The sequence below is a fragment of the Lycorma delicatula genome, chromosome 2 (assembly GCF_047948215.1).
Source record: "Lycorma delicatula isolate Av1 chromosome 2, ASM4794821v1, whole genome shotgun sequence".
Taxonomy (NCBI): Eukaryota; Metazoa; Arthropoda; class Insecta; order Hemiptera; family Fulgoridae; genus Lycorma; species Lycorma delicatula.
The window spans coordinates 53,953,362-53,974,473 of NC_134456.1; the positions used below are offsets into that span (position 1 = coordinate 53,953,362).

At 28.9% G+C, this 21,112-nt stretch overlaps 1 long non-coding RNA gene across 1 annotated transcript; it reads left to right on the forward strand.

Annotated features, from left to right (window-relative positions):
* Positions 1 to 41: 41 nt before the first annotated feature.
* Positions 42 to 20,950, forward strand: LOC142320169 (uncharacterized). The gene is made up of 2 exons (XR_012755306.1): positions 42 to 860; positions 20,741 to 20,950. It is a non-coding gene; the product is annotated as an uncharacterized LOC142320169 (long non-coding RNA).
* The last annotated feature ends 162 nt before the right edge of the window (positions 20,951 to 21,112 follow it).

A 21,112-nucleotide genomic window follows, 5' to 3' on the forward strand; every position in this document is an offset into this window, starting at 1 on the left:
CAACCAGATTTATCTCTATGGTCATTGAAGAGTAAGTTTATTATGGCCATATTTGTTCTATTTTATTGCCCGGTGTCATTGAAATTGTTAAGAATAGAGAATATTAAAAAGCATCTTTTAATTAGCAGGGCGTTTTCTTTGAAGACAAGAGATAAGTAGTTTCCTGTTTTTTAAATTTTTTTTTAATGTATTTATTTTATCGAAGTTCTTTCCCAGATACGTAAAGTTTGGTTTAATATCTTTTAGGTTAATGAATGTCTATTCAAGTTTAAACTTGATTAACAAACTCATTTTTGTGACTGTACTTTGTAATATTATACTTCTTATTGTGCTACTCATTATCTGCTTGAGAAAACAAAAGTGGAAGTTTATTTTGCAATCTGTTCCTTTCTTCAGTGTTGGTCAATGTTTACTTGAAGAAAAGTATACGGTATAGAATGGAATTCATTACTATTTGTAAAATTATGAAATCAAACAAAAATTAAAAGAAATAATGGTGAAGTCAAAAGCAGGAAATGCAGTTGCAACTTAGAAAGTATTACTTTAGAGAAAAAAAATACAATTAATTTAAGCTCTCAAAGAATCTCATGAGATGTGGAAAGTGTTGTCAAAGGTTCTGATAATTGTAAAGTTAATTATTTTCTACTTAAACACAACTCTACAAAATAAATATTATACATGTTAAAAAATTTCAAATAGATTTCATTTTGAGTATTGGATTCTGGTCAACTCAAAAAAAATAAAGAATGTTGATTGTTAATTTTTATAACTGGGTTCTACAAACAAAAAAGATAATCATATCTTCAGAAGTATAAATTCTTGAAATTAAATTTTTAAGACCGATCATCAATAAAAATTTTGTAAGTCTATTAATTTTGCAAAGATAAGTTCACTTATTTTCATTAGAGGCTATTAAGTTTGCATTTCTATTTTATACTTTGGGTTAGGTAACTTGATTTATACTTAAGAATCTATCTGTTTCGGTGCTCAAACAGATTAAATTTTTTTAAGATTTCTTTTTACTAATTTATTTATATTGGGGCAATCTAGCTAGGCTGATTGTTCCATTAGTATAATATAATCCTCCTAAGCCAAAAAATCATATCAATAAAAGGAACCTTTTACCCAATTGGTAAGTAAACACTATTTTTTGTGGTGCATTTTCAATTTTTCTGCATATTTAATTAATTATATTCATTTTATGTTAAAAAATAACAATTGTGCAAATGAGACACTATTTTGCTTAAGTAAATAAGATTTTCCTAATCTTATTTACTTAAAAAGAAATAAGATTAATAAATTATATAATTTAATGACTAATAAATGTGAATGTAATATTATTGAAAATAAATAACGAATAAAGTGAATTAGGTGTAAAGAATTCCATTAAAAAGTATAAATTTTATTTTATTTGACATCAAAGATTGTAATTAGAATCATTTTATTTGAAAGTCCACTTTTCAGAAATTTTATTTTGAAACTGAAAGATTTTCCTAAACTTGAGTCGATTTTTCCTAATAAGTTACCAAGAAACTCAATAATGTTTCCTTTTTTTCATGTGATATACCATTCAATTTCATTTATTCATTAGATTTAGGAAGCAAAGAAGTCAAAGAAATTTTTATACTTAAAAAATTTGTTTCTATATAATCTTTTGTGTTGAAATCAGTTTTATATTTAATACTGAGATTTCCAGTGTTGAAAACTACTCCAACCATGTTTTGTAAATGTGGTTTAGAATTAAAATAATCCAGTTTGTAGGTAGATAAATAATCTGCCCAAATAAAGAAATGTTTGATCCACAGCAAGAAGTTTAGTGTGAGGCAATGCTTCAATAAAGTCTTAGAAGTCGAGCAATTTGTTACCTATTCATTGCATTGACAACTTCACTCTTTGGTGGAATGTATGGCCTGTCCCAAAATATTGTAGGGCAATTTCTGTAGTAACTTGTCATCTGAATTTACCATGTAAAGAAAAAAGAGACAAATTCTTCTTCTCTCCTGAACAGTTTCAAGACACAGAATTATTTGTTTAGAACCGGTAAAACAGCTTATATGTTCATTTTTGTTCTGGCCAAAAGTACCTTCAAGACATGCAAAAACAAGAAATTTTCTTGTTCAAAATAGCCATTTCCCATACGGAAGTGGTCAGATTGGTAAGCAAGTAGAATAGATGTGTTAGAGATACTTCTTTATTATTTAGGAAATTATGATACGGTAATTTTACGTAGGACAGAAATAATATTTTGAGATTTGACAAATTTTCTTGGTGTTTTTTTCATCATTTTCTAAAAAAGATATGGCTATTGTACCTAGGAGGTAATGTCGCTCCTAAATTGCCAAGGTAAAAAAAAAAATCAGAAAATTAGAAAACATTGGGAAACATTTTTGCTTATGAGGGCAGAGTAGGCATTTTATTAACATTCAGTTAACTGATTTGCTAGTATTAGCAGTAATTTCTTGTCCCCTACTTAGACCCAATGACACATTTAGTTGTGACTATGGAGAAGCATACACACCGTGACTTTCTTACAGGAATTTATAACTACTGTTCATAATAAAAGTATCCCTTCAGTTATTGGCAGTTCATCAGACCGCCACAATATAATAACAAAGTATAAAAATATTGATTAAGGAGGTTTAAATGTAAAGAAAAGATTTCTGTATGAATCAGAATATTATAATCAGTCAATCATAATTAATAGTCAAAATCTGTCAACTGATTTGTAAATACGTAAGTATTAAAAATGACATAATATGTGTTAATGATAAAAATAAATACCCATGGAAGTGTTAAACAATATGCGATATCAAATGTAGAAATTTCATTTCTTTTTCCCATGGCTGACCGTGAATTGCAGTTTTTCTTAATAAGAATAATACTTCAAGTCATCTCCATTTAAACAACAGCCTCAACTAAATATCATTAATATACTTGTGAGCACTGATGTATGAATCGCTGCCCTCTTATTAATTATGTGTCAACAGATTTAATATAACTCAAAAGATAGTGCTGTGTGAACCCTATGTTGTGAAAAGAAATTTTTTTTATGTATAAATTCTTTTCATATAATTAATAATTAAATAAATGAAATAATTTACTATGATTACATTATTAATTAATTAATGCTTGAAGTATTTTGTTATACTTACTGTAGTATAAATAAAAGGGTGCTGATTTTTAAAATTAATAATTTTTTATTTTACAAATATTTACGCAGAATTAAAAGTACACATTCAGTAAAAAATTTCATATTTTTATTCATTCATTTTTTTAAATTCAGTTTCAGATGTTTAAATGATGGGATATTCAAAAGAAATATACAATTTTTGGGGTGGGCCTTCACTCTAGCCCACTTAATCATTTCCCTCATAAATATTATTATGGATGGACATTTCTCTATTTTTCTTTTATTTAGATTACCTTATCCTTCATTATTTAGGTTCCCTTTAAATCTAGATTTTTCAGGTGATTAAGTGCTTGTGCTTTTTTCTTTGTTGACTTTCATCTTGTTATTTTAAAGTATGTACATACATTTTTAACCTTGAACTGATTTTTAAAAAACTGCCTTTAAAGGTTTCTTTATTTTAAATACAAAGATGCCTCTTATTCTGTTTCTTCTGTTTGATTTCATTAAATCTCTGTATGTTTAGTCTTTGAGCAAAATTTAAAAGATTTACTTCTATAGGAAATTCCAAGAGAAGTGATTTAAAAAAATATTATGATGGTTGCTGAGTTAGTTATTAAAGAATAATTTCACTGTTGCTTATATGTTAATTTTTTATGTTATTCTTAATACAATAGGAAACCCAATATTGAGTAATATATGTGAGTGTTGGTTAAACTCTGTTACATGCCCGCCAGACATTGTACTACGTCTAGATCACATCTCAGTTTGTAAGTCCAAACTAGACTGCATTAATTGTCTGTCTACTAACTATTCACGGTTTGTTAGTTGCCAGTTTATCATTATCACATTTAATTAATTCAAGTTTAATTAGCAATTCATATTTTACCAGGAAAAATTTACTTTGTTTTTTTCTAATAATTCACTACAATTTTAAATATCATAGTTTAATTAAATACCACCTTGTATTTAGTTTAAATATTACATTTGTTATTAATAAGTTATAATTTGTATATTTAATGTTTATTAGATGAGGTTAGTAATCGTTGTTTGGTTAGGTAACATCGTTTCGATCTACTGAACATCGAATGATATGAATCATTACTAGACGACTAATGCCATCTAGTGGAGACTTACAAAACTGGTCTAACACATTGGTTTGCTTGGCATTTCTCCTGCCACCACCCCATTCGGTCAGCCTAAAGCATAAGACTGAATGTCTGTGCCACAAACAGCTACTGAGCCTCGAAAAAGTTTAGCGACCAGTGTCCTAAATAGCTCCTAGAGCTTACCTAACAGCGTGAGTGGACTAAGCACAGTGCCATATACCACTGGCTTATGTGTCCCAATACCCAACAGCTCACTTGTCATATATTTACTAAAATGGATAGGCACACCACATCAACTACTAAGAATATATATGACATCCATAAATTCAAATTTACTTTGTCTAGACAGCAATTCGCTGTCACACCTAGGTCACTGAATGCCAGCAAGTACCTGTCCACCATATTAAGGTGCTTGGAGCCTTAATTGGCAGGTGGTCAGCCATATATCTCAAGGTTAGCTTCCCACAGCAGTGTGTTAGGAGTCTTTCCCTTAAGTTGACTACTGAAATCTGTTGAACATAGTAAATACATCAAGGCACTCCCACACCGTCCAACAATGCAGCTCTCACAACATTGACTCGCTGCTTGTAAGTGGCCAATTTTCCCCTTGACCTCTAAGTTCCAGGATGGCCCGGTCTCTGGTCCCCTCAAGAGCAGGGCAGTCAAACATAAGGTGTTCATTTGACTGGACCTCCCTGCAGACGCACAGCTCATCAGCTGCCCGGCAGAACTGAAACAGATATTGGTTCAAATTGACATGGTGAGCACCTGGGCTTGTGTTGCTCTTAAAAACGAACTCAAGGCATATCATCCCACCAGATCCCATATAAACTTGTACAGGGATCTTCCCTTAGTCGTGGTGTCCCATTCCAGCTGCCGTGTTTCAATCACGAGGCTTTGCAGCCAGGTAAAACAACCAGGTACTTATGAACTCTCACTCGGCTGATTACACATCCTTTATACTTAATGTGGAGGTTTTGACTGTACGATAATTTGTCTGCACCCTTGAGAAGCATAAACTTTGTCTTGGGCACAGAAATCTTTAAATTTTTCATGTCCATCCAGCCCTCTGCGGTTGACAAGGCCGCTTGCACTTGATCTTCCAGCTGCGGTCGTGAATTACCATGAACTAAAGGGAGACAGTCATAGGCGAAAGCCTGGGCCGTGACACCATCTGGGAATGTTAATCCCAGAAACCTGTCAAAGACTAGGTTCCACAGCAGGGGACCGAAAACAGAACAATGCGGGCTTACCCTGGAGACAGATTTTTCCACAGCTATGTGCGCATCTTTAAACAGAGCCGTACGATTAGACAAATAGTCACGTACTACGACCTGCAGGGCTATGGGAACATTGCGGCGATCCAACTCATAGAGGACAGAACTCCAACATAAGGAAGGATATGCTGCCTCTATGTCTATAAAAACTGCCTAAACATATTTACAGTCGGCAAAAGCATTTAAGATGCAATCCTCGGTGCCAACCCCTTCGTGAAGCCAAACTGGCCTTGATTTAGAAAACAGTTCACCTCAATGCTTTCCCAGAGCCATTCCACAACCAGCCTTTCCAGCAACTTACCAAATTACTGGCAAGAGGCTGGTGGGTCGATAACGACTGACCTCACTATGATCCTTTCCTGGTTTTAAGAGCACCCTCACCAAAGCCACTTTCTAACAAGTCAGGAACCAGCTCCTGAAGACACCCTGTGAACAGCCTGCCAAGCGGCTCTCTTATGACAGGCAGCAGATGGTTGAATATATCTGGGTCAGGACGGTCAATCTCCATTTTCAGTGTCATTCAAGAAACCACTTGGTCTATATCTGCAGGATCCACAACCCGTATGCCAGGGAAGGGCATAGCCTCCGTCCTAACACCAACCGCTGTTTCACCCTCCAGAGCATCTGGAAACAGAGTATCCAGGAATGCCTGGTAAATCGCCACATATATTAAAGTGCCGTCACGACCACCAAAGCCACATCGAACAATGGACAGCATGTGCAATAGCAAGGGTCTAGATGCAGTACAATGTCTGCTGGCTGCATAGCTGAGTTTAACTTCAGTACCTAATCAAGGGAAAATATACAAAATTTGCACCTGCATCTTAGCATACAAATTATTCACATTAATTTAATCTTTTATGCTTGTTTAAGATTTATTATTTTTAATTCTTCTATGAAATTAATTGAATATATATCAGTTTTAGTTTTTTCATTATTTTTATTACATGAGTTTTCCATTGTAACTTTTTTTTGTCATTTAATATGGAGATAAAGTAACATTGTGTAATCAAATGATAAAAATATATTCCAGGCAATAAGTCTGTCAGTAAATGGTAATCAATTATTAACATTTGACTGTTATAAATATAAAATTAACAATAATTTTAAATATCTTTAGAAATTATAATGAAACTTGATTTTCCTATTTAGTTACTACTTAACTTTAAACACTTAATTTTATTATGTAACTAGTTTTTCTCATCTTATTGTTGAGCCACCACTAGGTCAGCCACTTGTTTTTTCAGTGATTAGAATGAAAAAGAACTTATTTTCACAAATTCATTTGACCTGCTTAATAATAGGTGATTTCAATGCATATTACTATTCATGGGGCTCATCATCATGTCCTTCCGAAGCACTGTAGTTGATCAACTGAGGCAGAACTTAGATCTTTGCTTATTGAACAGTGGTTCATACACGTTTGTCATCTTCTCAGGTACATTTTCGTGCAGCAATCTGTCCTTATGTTCAGTAATCCTGCACCTACGTCTTGCTGGAGCATTACCAAAAACATTTTTGAAAACAATCACAGACCAGTTATCATCTCCATTAATAATTGTGATTTGCCTCAAGAGTCAGCCACGCAGATGGGTGGTTCAGAAACCAAACTAGATCGGATACAAGGATATCTTTGGCTAGTACAAGAGGGGTTGAGCGATCCACCAACTTGCCAAGTTTACACCTGATACCAATAATGCAAATGAATTTATCCCTTTAACATCTGGAAAGCCAAGGCAGCCTGCTGTTCCTTGGTGGGATGATGACTGTAGGTGTGTGCTGAGGGATCGGCACAGGGCTTTACATAATTTCAATCAAGGACCTACTACTGAATTGCTCTGCGCATTCCGTCAATGGAATGATGTTTGTCAGACATCATTCCATTGACGGAATGGAATCAACTGGTGCAAGCCAGTTGATGTGACAAACATCATTTGGAAGGTTGTTTTGGGAAGTTTCATTTACATCATTGTACTGTCCCAACTTTGCTATTGTACTGTCCCGAGATATAAGTTGCAGGTAAAATATATCCCGTTTGTGATTGTTGACTCACAAAATGAATTATACCCTTTTCATACCCTTTTTTTATAATGAGCTAAAGTATGCCTTGAATAATTCTCGTGACCTTCCCTCTGGAAATTTCAGACTTTGTATGTTATCACACTTCCCAGATACTGCATTATGACATATTTTGTGCATCTATAATAAAATATTCTCGGACCAGATCTTTACAGATTCCAGATTCTTAGTCAGAAACATTGGTGATTCCCATATTGAAACCTGATAAAGATAAAATATGTCCCATAAATTATCATCCTATCTCCTTGACCAGTACCCTGTGCAAGGTTATAGAACGAATGGTAAACTGTCTTCTAGTGTGGTACCTCGAGAGGTACCAAAACTCCCTGATTGCCCCTGAACAATGCAATTTTTACAAGGTAGATAGTCTATCGATCATATGGTTGTTCTTGAATCTGCCATTCAGAGCGCCTTCCAACTTCACCAATGCCTCATTGCTATATTTTTCTATATGAAAAAAGTGTATGCTTGGAGGATAGGAATACTAAATAAACTGCATGAATGAGGTATACTAAAAAATACCCCTACTGAGGAATACTGAGGAAAAATCCCTGGGTTTCCTCAGTAGTCGAGCCTTTCAAGTTCAAGTTGGAACGACTGTATCTGATAATTTTCCTCTAACACAATACCACAAGGAATTCTTCTAAGTGTTACCGTATTTGCTGTAGCCATAAATAGTATAAAAAACTGTATGCAAAAACCCGTTAAAGTGTTCTTTATTTGTGGATGTTTTTTTCAATTTATGTTGCATCTAGAACTCTAGCTGCTGGCAAGAGGTTGCTTCAAAACACTTTAACCCGTCTAGAAACGTGGTATAAAACAACTGGATTCATGTTTTCTCCTGAGAAGACAAAATGCATTTTCTTTTCATGCTTGACAGAACATGTTGACCCCCAACTGTTTTTAAATGATGAACTAGTTGAAACATGCACATGGGTTAGAATTCTTGGATTGTGGTTTGAGCAACGACATGTGGGTAACAACAGATTTAAAGAAGCTGAAAGTAAAATGTCTAAAAAAATGCTAGATATGCTGATAATTTCTTATCCAATATGTGTTGGGGGGCTGATTGTGTGTACATGTTGAGCATCTACTGAACTCTGATCTGTTCCCAGTTAGACTATGGCTGCATGCTATTCGTCAGCATGGGTTACTGCTCTAGAGATATTCGATGCAGTTCAGTTCAGCACTTTCTAAGTTCTAAATATACAATCATCCCCAGTGCGCCTCCTGTTACCCAACATTACTACCCCCTTGGCGGCCTTCTCTCATGAATTATTGCTTTAGTCTTGGTCAATATAAAAAAAAGTACACGAATCCAGATTACGAAACAGATCTTACGAAACAGATTTTTTAATATTGTAAACAGCATGAATCCAGAGAGTTAACCAAAATTCACAGAAAACCTTTGCTAATGACAGCACAGTTCACAGTATTCGATATACTTAGTACCTTACAGAATGATTTAAACTAAGACAATATTGGGCATTGTTGATCAGCTGTTGTTATTTTATTGCCAAATATGAAATAATAATTTATTTTAGTTGTCATTAATAAAAAAATTAATATCTATGGGTCAATCTATTTGAAGTGATCCAAGAGTGGTGTGGTTGCTTGACCAATTAAAAAAAATTGAAACTTACCCTCATGTTCCTTGCATGTCTCAGGATCTTAAAACTATTTTTTTTTGTTTTTATTTAAGCAGTTTACTTGTGGTGGCCATTTTTGTTATGGGTGCACACACCTATTTTTGAGATTGTAAGGGATTTACAAAAAAAATCATAAGTAAAAAACTATTGGTCCTGGAAGAATGAAACAAAAAGAAATTTATTCATATTTTTTCAAGGTAAAAGATTGGTCCAGCGGGTTTATTTACCTATCTCTCTTCTTTCTATGAGAAATTACCAATAAAGTTAAATGAAAAACTGTGAAATTTCACGTTTGGTAATTTTTCCAAGATGCAGGGATGACATACACAGTTTGAATTATTTTTTTTAAATGTAGGTATATGTTAGTAGTTTTACCATAAATAATATTTATGGTGATATATTTACCCCTAAAATTATATGAATTTTTGAAAATTAATTACTTTTTTAAATTCAGATTTTTGCTTCAAGTAACTATGATAGGGCTGGTGATAAAAATTTCAAATTTGCACAACTTACGGTTGTTGTAGATGTTTATGGCAAATAAAAAAGTTTCTTATGTATTGTACTAATGAAAAAGTTATAACCTCTCAAAAATCATGAAAAACCTGTTAAAAGCAATACCATTTTGATTCACTAAATAAGTGCTCCAAGGGGATTTCTTGTCGTCTTGGCACTTATTTTTACACTTATTACACTATAGTTGAAATAGACTTGTTTGACCATTCAGCTGCAGTGTTCATGTAATAACAGGTGCGTGAAGTAATTTCAAGTCGTCAGGAAAATTCATGTTTCAACATCCTCATTTATGCTTGTTGCATCATGTAGCTTTGCAGTTACAGACTGGTCAGTCTGACATTAGTCAGAGACCTGTTCACATCTTTACCAAGTGTGTCAAATTTCATCCTGTGTTTGGAAGTGTTTATTAAATAAATAAGTTTTACTTAATAATATTATATTTGCAAATTTTAAAATTGATTAAATTTTTACATTATTTTCAAGTAATTTCACAAAACAGTGAAAGAACAATGCTCCATAGGAATTTATGTGAATGAAGAGTGTCATAAAACAGTGTATGGTACAGTGCCAAAAGAACTCATTAAAATTTGTGAATTTAGTGATGAAAACCAACAACTTATTTTTTTACATTTTAATTCAGATGTCACTAGTGTTTGTATACATGAAAAAAAATTTGTCAACTTCAGTCACCTGTATGGACAGTTTTGTTGTGACTCTTTAAAAACTGAAAAAAAAAAATAGTTAAAAAAACTAAGATAAAAAACGTTAGAGCAAGGTCTTAAAGTACATTTTTCTGAATTCAAATTTAGTTCCTGGAATGTCTCTTTGTGTTAACTTTCAAAAGTATTTTTTCTCAGCAGAACAAAGAACTCTATGAATGCAAAACCAAGAATTACCCCACACTATTGAAAAGTGTGGGTACTGATCTGCAAAGTCCTGAGAAAGTTGACATCGCTTGAACTACAGTGATGGATCATTATCACACAATTTCAAGAGAATTATCAGAAGAGATATCACAGATGTTGGTTAACCACACTAAATAGTAAACTTTCATTGCTACAAAAAGAGGCTATTTTCATTGAAGAATAATTAAAATTTTGCTACAATTTATTTTTTTCTTCGATAGTGTTTACAAAAATAAACAAATAAATAAAAAACGAATTCTTGAAATTCATTAAAATCTATTCGTTAAAAGGCTATTCGTTAAAATCTCTGTTTGGGTAAGTTTTACATTCATTTTTGAATCAAAATTGTATTAGATTACGGGTATTGGTTTAATTATCATTAAATTATGACCTATCATTAATAATTTAAAAAAAGCTGTTTTAAAAACATTGATAACATCAACTTCAACAACATAGGGGCTAAATATAAAAAAATTTAAAGTGCAAACAAGACAAGAAACCACCTTGGAGCACTTATGCAGCGAGTCAAAATGGTATTATTGCTTTTAACAGACTTTTTATGATTTTTGGGAGATTATAACTTTTATCCTTCTTATTAGTACAATACACAAGAAAATTTTTTATTTTCCATAAACACCTACAAAAACACTGCAAGTTGGGCGAATTATCACCAACCTCTTCAAAGTTATTTGAAGCCAAAACTTGAATTTAAAAAAAAAAATTTAGAGTACAAAAATTCATAAAAATTTAGGGTTTTTTTATCTTCAGCCTTTTGACTGGTTTGATGCAGCTCTCCAAGATTCCCTACCTAGTGATAGTCATTTCATTTCGGTCCAAAAATTCATAAAAATTTATGGGTAAGTATATCGCCATTGATATTATTTACGGTAAAACTATTAACATATACCTTACATATAAAAAAATAATTCAAACTGTGTATGCTATCCCTGCCTCTTGAAAAAAATTACCAAAAGTGAAATTTCACCGTTTTTATGTTTAACTTTATTGGTAACTTTCTCATAGAAAGAAGAGAGATAGGTAAATAAATCACTCTACTAATATTTTACTTTGAGAAAATATGATTAAATTGCTTTTTGTTTCATCTTAATTCTTTCATTCATTCTAAAAACAAATAGTTTTTTAGTTATGGATTTTAACGTAAACTGTTACAATCACAAAAATAGGGGTGTGCACCGTAACATAATGGCCGCCACAAGTAAACTGCTTAAATAAAAAATTTAAAAAAAATAGTTTTAAGGTACTGAAACATGTAGGAAACAAGTGGGTAAGTTATAATTTTTTTTGAATTGGTCAAGCAACCAGGTTGTTTTTTTGGGACACTTCAAATGGACTGACCCCAAGATAATTTTTATTTTACAATTATGTAATTTCCAGTTTTATATAATTTTTTTTTAAAAAACAATTTTTTTAAGATTAGATTTTGTTTTTAGAATAATATGTTTTTTGTACCTTTTGTATCAGGGTTTATTAATTTTTTGGATTCTTTCCCCCGAATAATAAAGATTTTCAGATCATCTAAAATTAATATTAAATTTTTAATATTAAATAATAATAATAATAATTTTTTTTAAATATTACATTTTTCACATCACCAAAAAATATTTTTTTTTTGTTTACATTAAATTCAGAAAAGTTCTTTTTTTCTGACAACTGTAATAATGTATTGTTTCTAAATATAATTGGAATTTTTCTAACTTTTCTTTATTTTATTCAACTTACCTTACACCACTTTTTTCAGAACTACGTTCTCTAAAAGTTTTGTTTAAAAATGGTTTTTGTGTTTGTTACCCATTTAACAAAGTTATTTTACGTCAACCATAAATAACAGTTTTTTTACCCCAACTTATTGATTTCCACCCCATGTTTCTCAGAAACTATGGCAGAGACTGTTCTGGGACCTCTTTTATTCAATTTTACAAGTCAAAAACCATAAGAAGTCACCAATTTCGTCAATTAATTAATATCCTACAAATTTTAGTATGACCTCATTTCACCAGGGTAGATGAAATCCGAATGAAATTTTTCACTAGCTGTAAGTCGCAAACGAAGCATTTTAGGACATATGTTTATATAAACTTTTCCATCATTTTCATGAGTAGAATAGGTTATGAAAGTCCCAGAACTTTGTGATATTGCAACATTTTGTTACTTGTGTTCTTTTGCGCTACAGTATAATAAGTAACTTTATTACACCAATTTTAATTTGTCTATTATCCTAACATAGCTGCAAGTTTATTTTTTAATGTCTTAATGTGAACTGCAATTTTTTTTATTCATTACCTTTTCTTTATGCTCTTCTGATCAATATCTTCCGTAGTTCCCGTGATCCTTGCAGGCAAATGTTTGAGTAGTCCTTACCTGTGGAACAACATATCTTCCACTCCTAACCTGATCAATATAAAACACATGTGATGATCAGAATAAAGAATTTATGTATTATGAATGAGGTCTAAAGCGTGTAATATACATAGAATTTCTAAAAATACGGTAAGTTAAAAAAATAAACCAGACACATGTGACATATTCTTTGATCTTACATTTATTTTGATCAGGTAAATTTTATATTGAACAAAACATATAACTATTTACATATTTCATTTTTTAATTTACAAAACAACAACTAACAAATTATTTATATATTTATTAACAATAATTTTTTTTTATATTAATATCTTTGTTTTTATTTACAAATAAATAACAATTATTTTTAATAACCTACAAAAATGTATATATATATTTATACATACACATGCATAAAGGAACATTGATTTTTTTCTTATTACATAGAGAGTCAGTAATTCTCTAAGATATAAAATTACTGAGAATCTGGATCCATTGCCAGCCTAATCTTATTTTTAATAAAATTTATTTTCTGATGTAAAACGTATTATTTACATTACACTGATAATTTTGAGTAAGTTTCTTCTTTTTATGCAGTTTTATTTTGTCTGTTAGTACGTAATATGTTTTTTTTATTTATAGGGATCATTTTAAAAATTTTTCTATCAAATCATAACCACTATTTATGTTAAAAATTGTAATAATAATTTTATTTTTCTCAAATTACAAGTATTTAAGTATTTTAGCTTACATTTGCAAAAAAAAAAAAAACTCCAGATCTAACGTGCTATTTTTTTTTAATTTACTTATTAAGGGTCTAGCGATGTGGCATATCTTCATAGTGAAGTTTTAGTAAACCCAAAGTTTATTATTACTTGTATACTGGTTACAAATCATAATTTAGGATAATAGCATCTACTTTATAATTATTTTCTTTGATATATTGTATTTAAGATCTTTCTATTAATAGACAGAATTTTCTATTTCTGAAAGCGTAAACATGCCTTTTAGTTGGAATTCTTAAAATTATATGCGGTATAAAGTTTAAATCTACAATCTCCAGCTCAATTTACTATTTAATTTTCTTTCTTTTTCTTGAATTTCACTTCTTTTTTTATTTTCCTAATGTTAATTTTTTACTTATATTTTATTTGAATTTCAGTTACATGGTTTTATAAATTATTTTTTAAACTTCTTCCATTTAAAAAAATATTAACATTTTAACACATTATTAGTTGCATTATTAATTTACTTACAGTAAGGATTAATACATTTACAATGTTCTATATAACTACAACTTACATATTCTCATATTCGTATGCATAAATTGAAAAGAAAATTAGAAGACAGTGCATTCACTGTATTCTTCAATAACCAAATAAAAATCAATATTTGTCACTGTATACCTTATTGGTCTCCACTACATACAATTTTAATAAATAAAATTTTGACTGAAGATTGGGAGTAAAAGTAGATTACAGCTGAACAGAAGTAAAGGCAAGTGAGTAAAGGTGAATGGTCGCTGACGAGTGAGCAGTTTACAAGTGTATTTACACTTTATATAAAGTACTGCTCTGTTATTGTTACTTCTATTGGTTTTATCTAGTGTGTAATAATGGAATTACTGTTATCTAACTTTTGTTTTAAATTAAAAATTTACTTTTGCAAATGTATTGATGTTTACCATGTACTTTGTTTACTTTGTTTACCATGTTCATTATTGAACATTGGCAAACCATGATCTGGGCTATATCAACTTATACAGCTGAGTAGAGTAGAGAGCTGGTTGCCTGAAAAACAACTCTCTTAAAGTCTTCAACTGTAAAATTTTCTGACAACCTTCTCTTCATTTTTCTATGATATTTCCTTGAAGTATATATCATGGAAGCTAATTTCTGGATGTCCCACCCTTGTGCAAGGTCTCCAGTCTTTTTTTATTTTAAAATCCTGGCTATCCTTGTAGTAGCTAGCCGTTTGATTACACTCTCTTTACAAACTTTATCTCTCCAACTAATGTCAGTAATCATTAACACACCCATATCATGAAAGCCTCAATTCTCTTCAACAGTGCTTTTGAAAAACCCAATACAGCACCACACAGCATTACACAATTAATTATATTAAACACATAATTCACATTTATTCATTCCAGAATTAAATTTTATTTTATTATTAATTGTATTTTTATTTTTTATTTCTATAGACTTTTTTCTATTTCTTATTTTTTTAACTTTTATTCTTTCTGTTATTAAATTTTTAATTATTTATTCTTTTCCATTATTTTTTACAGCATATAATAAATTTATTGTATTTAATTATTATTCAGTTATTTATATCATTAAGGTCTATATCAATGAAAATTTTGTAGTTATCAATTAAATCCTCTTATGTATTATCTTTATATTTTATTAAATGATTATCTTTATTTATAATGATTTTCTTATATTTTTTTATGATTTAATTTTTTATGTTGTTTAAAATATTACCCATAGTATTTAACACAAGCCATTCTTTTATATAAATATATAAATGTTCAAATTAATTTTTTTTTTCAAAAGTTGTCTTAACTCCATAAAAATTAAGTATTTTTTTTGTAATGAGGTTCCAAACTGCTTTACATTTCTCTCTTGAAAATGGCATATTATATCATAATTAACTTTTTTCCAGTCTTTTATAAAGGTATTTAAAATTTGAATCTTAACTTTTGAAAAATACACATAATTTAGCTTCTTCTAGACTTCCTTGAATTTACAAGTGTGAAATTGCATGGGTTAGAGTTGAAAATTAATCATTTATGAGTTGCAGTTTAAAATTTTCAAAACAAAAATTAATTTTTAAAGTTTTATCTCTGTATACAGATATTTTCCAATTAAACAGTGCTTCTTTTTAAATAAAAAATATGATCAGACAACAGCATAATATAAGTATGAAGGGTTACAACCTTTCAGTTTTGTTTCTTTCAACCTTAACATGCTTCTTTTGAGAAAAAAATTAAGCACCTTTTTTGTTATTAATAGTACAATTATGGAATGTATAATGTAAAATTAAAATATATAATCTCCACTTTCCTGATAGTTAACAAATTTTTCTCCATAACTAAATTTTACAATATACAATTTATATCAAAACACCAAAATGCAGACAGAAAGGCAAATCTCTTAAAAGTATGCAGCACTTTTTTAAGTATAATTTCTTCTTCAGTTTTAAATGGTTATATTTAAAATTATATGCAATTATATTTAGCTTTGCCAGTATTAAAAATTTCCATGATAAATGGAATGAATATTTTATTTTTATTACATATGTATAACATTTAATGTATATGGATACATCATTCAAGTATGCATTACATTACATGCAGACATAGAAATATGCATTATACACTATAATATTTTTAAATTTCAAGTTGAAAGTGAAATAATACTTTTTAAAATAACACAAAATTTATTTCTGCATTTCAGTGGATTTTTTTAACCTGGAATCATGTTTATATCATCATTAAACCATTTGATATTGTGATACGTAACAATTCTCAATGAAATTACATCTTAGTTTGAATTACAGATTCTCTATTGTTATTTGAATTACTTTATCACTATCATGAAATTTAACATAACATATATAAAAATTTATATACAATAATAATGATCATTGAGTGACTAGAAAAGTAGAAGATTCATTTGCAATTGATTTTATGGTTTAACAAACAAATGAAAATCTATTAATAGTCTCCAAATGTTATATATACACAGTTAGCTTCTGATAACTTAATTTACAGTTTAATATAAATACAATGGAATTGTATTACTTGGCATTTATTTATTTTTCACCCACGGGCAAACAAGGTATTAAGAAAATAAAAGAAATAAAACTCACCTATAGAACTGGCGAATAGAGTTGCATTTCTTTTTTATACAGGTAACAATCTACACATGCCTTAGAAATGTGGTAATGTAACTGATGCTCAGAATTAAACTCAATGTTTGGAATTAAACCTTCAGTGAATGAGAAAATTGTCATTAAGAACAGTGCTATTGACACTTATCAATAAAAAAAAAATAAATAATTATATTTTTTAAGTTGAAACAACTTGAAAAAATCTATTATGACAAAATGTAACCACAAATAAATAAATATATATATGTGTGTGCGTGCGTGTTTACAGCACTCACTTGTTTACATTTATTGTTTTTTCATCAATATAATTTTATTGAAATAAAATAATAAACAGTTTTCAATGCAAAGTTTTATAAAGCATTTTCATGTTTTACCTTATTTTGTATTTATTTTACACACACTTTTTTGTATATATATATATATATAATCTAATGTGTATGTGTGTGTGTGTGTGTGTGTGTGTGTGTGTATGTGTGCATGCACACACGTGCAATTATAAATAAAATATTTATAATTGTTTAATAATATTTAGAATGTATACTCGTACTTTACAAATATTATACTTTATTTTAATTTGACCTATCTAAAATGGAAGCCAGTGGGAACCAAAAAATCTCAACTTTGTAAGGTTTTCATGTTAAAAAGAGTTTTTTTGTTTTGTATTGATGGAGTTGTGAAAATAAAATAAGAACTTGTATAATTTAATTAGTTTATCAATAGATATCATCTTTAAATTACATAATTAAAAAAAATAATAAAAATGAGCTTAAAATATACAGTATTTCAACAAACAAATTAAAGTAGGCTATAAAATTATACAATGTGCTTTATCAACCAATGTGTGTGTCCATTAATAAAAAAAAAAAAAAAAAAAAAAAAAAAAAAAAAACATGTAGTTTCTTGTGTTCTTCAGATTTTTGACAAGCAACAGTAGGTTCTAATTTAACTCTGTTTTCATTGAATCAATGTTGTTGACCCCACACAAAACTAGTATCCATGCAATACTGTATTTTTTTTCTAAGCACTCAGGCACTCATTTGATGCTTTGAATAACTTTTTTCCAGGATTCTTGCCACTTAAAAAAAACTGGTTTTGAATAGTAAATTTTTAATTCATTGTGAATTAACAAACTGCTCTCAAACATAATGGTTAATTTCACTATTACCAAAAATCATTCAGTTTCTTTATCTTATCTGTTCAACCATTCATTTTTATTTTATTTTATTTTTCAGATTCATCTTTATTTCATATTCTGTTAGTTGTATAAATGAATTTTGCTGCAGTATTATTTTAAACCTACTTAATTTTAGAAAATATACATTTATTGCTACACTATGCTTTTTTATTTTCACTAAAGCTTCATACTCTTTTCTGAAAACATCTTATGAACTATAAAAAATTATGATAATGTTAGGCTAATAAAAATTTTAAAAAATCTAATAAAAATATTGCTTAAAAAAATACTATTTTAACTTTTTATATTCAATGAATCGCAAAAAAATTCCATTCAAATAAATTGAAAGAAATAAAATATTTAAATTGATAATAAAGTATAGTGTGATACTGTTGCATAATTGTATAGTTTTCACTCTATATAAAATTAACTCATTATATTAACAGAACACATTAACAGCTGAACTCAAGATGAATAACTATCAGATACAATGTAATTTATGATAGGTTTAATCTGCTTTCAAATTATTCTACTATAGCGTTTCCTTTAAAAATAGCATTTCAGTACTAAAATAATGAGGAATAGCATATTGAATATAATTTTTTACTAATTTTAGAATTTTCTGTTCCTAGAAAAAACTTATGTACCATTATAAAATTGTATCCAAAAAAGATTTAAAGGATTCATTTATTTCTCATTGATGTAACATACATTTCCATCTTTCAAACCACCATTTTTTGTGATAAAATAATTCATTTAATTTCCTCTTTATAAACTTACTAAAAAAAGTTAAGATTTTTCTAAAAATTTCCAAAAAGAGTAATTTAGAATCATTTCCATGTTAGAAAGGTTTTTTTTTTGTATATTAGTGGTCTTATAAATTGTAAAATGAGAGAGGGACTTTCTTTAATCTTTCAAAGGTTTACTATATATGGTTTTTATTGTAGACGTTTTTTTTTTGTGGCTACATTACGTTATAATATGCTCTTATCAATTGTCTAGTTATGCTTCTATGTTCTATGTCTGGTAGTCTAGTTATGTTGCATTGCAAGTGTTTGAAGCAGAATATAGGAAGGAATACCAGTAATATGAATATTATAATTTAGTGAAAATAGTAGTATTTTTAAATTTATTTTAGTATGGATTATGGAATTTCATTAATATGGATTATTCTTTTCATTAACTTGGATTGTAGAATTTAATTTACTTTAGCTTTTTTGCAAAACACTTCGTATTATAAACATAGTTAAAAATTTGTAGTACAAAAATTACATTTTACATGTATGGGGAATTAAGATGGCTGGCTTTACCTGATAAGCTCTATAGTGTCAGGTTGGGTATTCGTACAGCCAGAGATAGAATCTAATAGGAATCTACCTAAAACCCTCGAATACTTTGAGGAAAACAGAAATATGGATAAAAAGAATGGGTGAGCAGTGTGAAAGTGACAAATCAATCTGTAAAAGGAATAAACAGACAATTAGTAATTGTGCAGAATTTTTCATAGTTAAAATCATAGACTTATTTATAATTAGAATTACCAAATATCAGTTTGGGGGCAACTTACTTCTTAAAAAAGGGTTGAAATTAATTAAAAATTTTATTCTAGTTTTAATAAATTCATGTAATTTATTTATTGCATTGTTAGTATAAAGAGTTTGTACAAGTTGTGTTTATTGAGATTGTAGAACATTGCAATATTTTAAGAAATAAGTAAAATTTATAATTGCAAAATTTTTTTTTTAGGTGATTTAATTATTCAACTAAACTGACAAATTAATCATTATGGAATAAATCAGATGTTGATAATGTTAATACAAAAAATATTTTACTAACAATAATAGAAAATTACTGCTAATGTATTTGTAGAGTTCTATGTAAAAGATGTATGGATTTTATGCAATTATTATATGAAAACACACTTAAAAAACATTAATACTTTAATAGAATAATTATAATATTGTTTATTAGAGCACAATTATGCTAATCCAGACTTTGGTTTTTAGTACTTGAGACTATCTGAACTACATGTGGCCTAACTATATGTAATTTCTGACAACAATTTTGGGGAAAAAATGAAAATAAATATAAAGATGGCTCTTTGAATGTAACATACCAATTCATTAAAAGTTAAACAGTAATGAATCATTAAGTATTACAGTTTTATCAGACTGTGTAATGTTTGTGCTGATAAGTTCACTTATCTGTAAATATTTCACTACAGTATCTATGATTAGATTAATGAAGTGTATTTTAATAAATTTTGCTTATTCAAATATAACTGTAAATAAAAACCTGGTACTGTATATTTAATGTAATTTCTGGTTATCTTTATTTTCCTTAATGCGGAATAAGCATATGTCATATTAAGTTTGGATTGGTTAGGTCAGTACTGTACTGTAATTTTATTTTTTCTAGTTTTCTAAAACAAAACTGCAGAACTATGTAATAATTTTATTTTTTATTTATGCTCTTTAGGAATTAAATAGAATAATTAAATGCTTATATTTACCTCTGGACATAAGCCTGTACAAGAAAAAGGATTCTTTAATTGCAAAATAGTATGTTTGATATTGTGTAATGTTTAATGAGATTTAAAAAAAAAATTGCCACTCAGTTTGATATTAATTAAATGTTTTTTTTCAGATTTTTTAAAATAGCATGAGACTTGAAAATACTTTGCCACAGGATTATTTATGTTGTGGTTTTCATTCACTATTTAAAAAATATTGCAAAATGAAAGAAAACTATTGATTCAACATTCAGTATTATAACAATTTTTTTTTAATTGTAAGGAAGTAATTTTTTAAATAAAAATTATGTGTACATAGTAATTAAATTTCATAGTTTCTGGAATGTAGTTTTTATAATTTGTTACTTTTTTTTTGTATACGCCTAAAATTTATTATTTATGTGATTTAATGGAAGTTGAAATATGGAGAAGTTTGTAATAATTTATTTTAAAAAAATATATAATAATTTTTTCATTTTTTTTATAGCTGCCGTAGACCATAAATC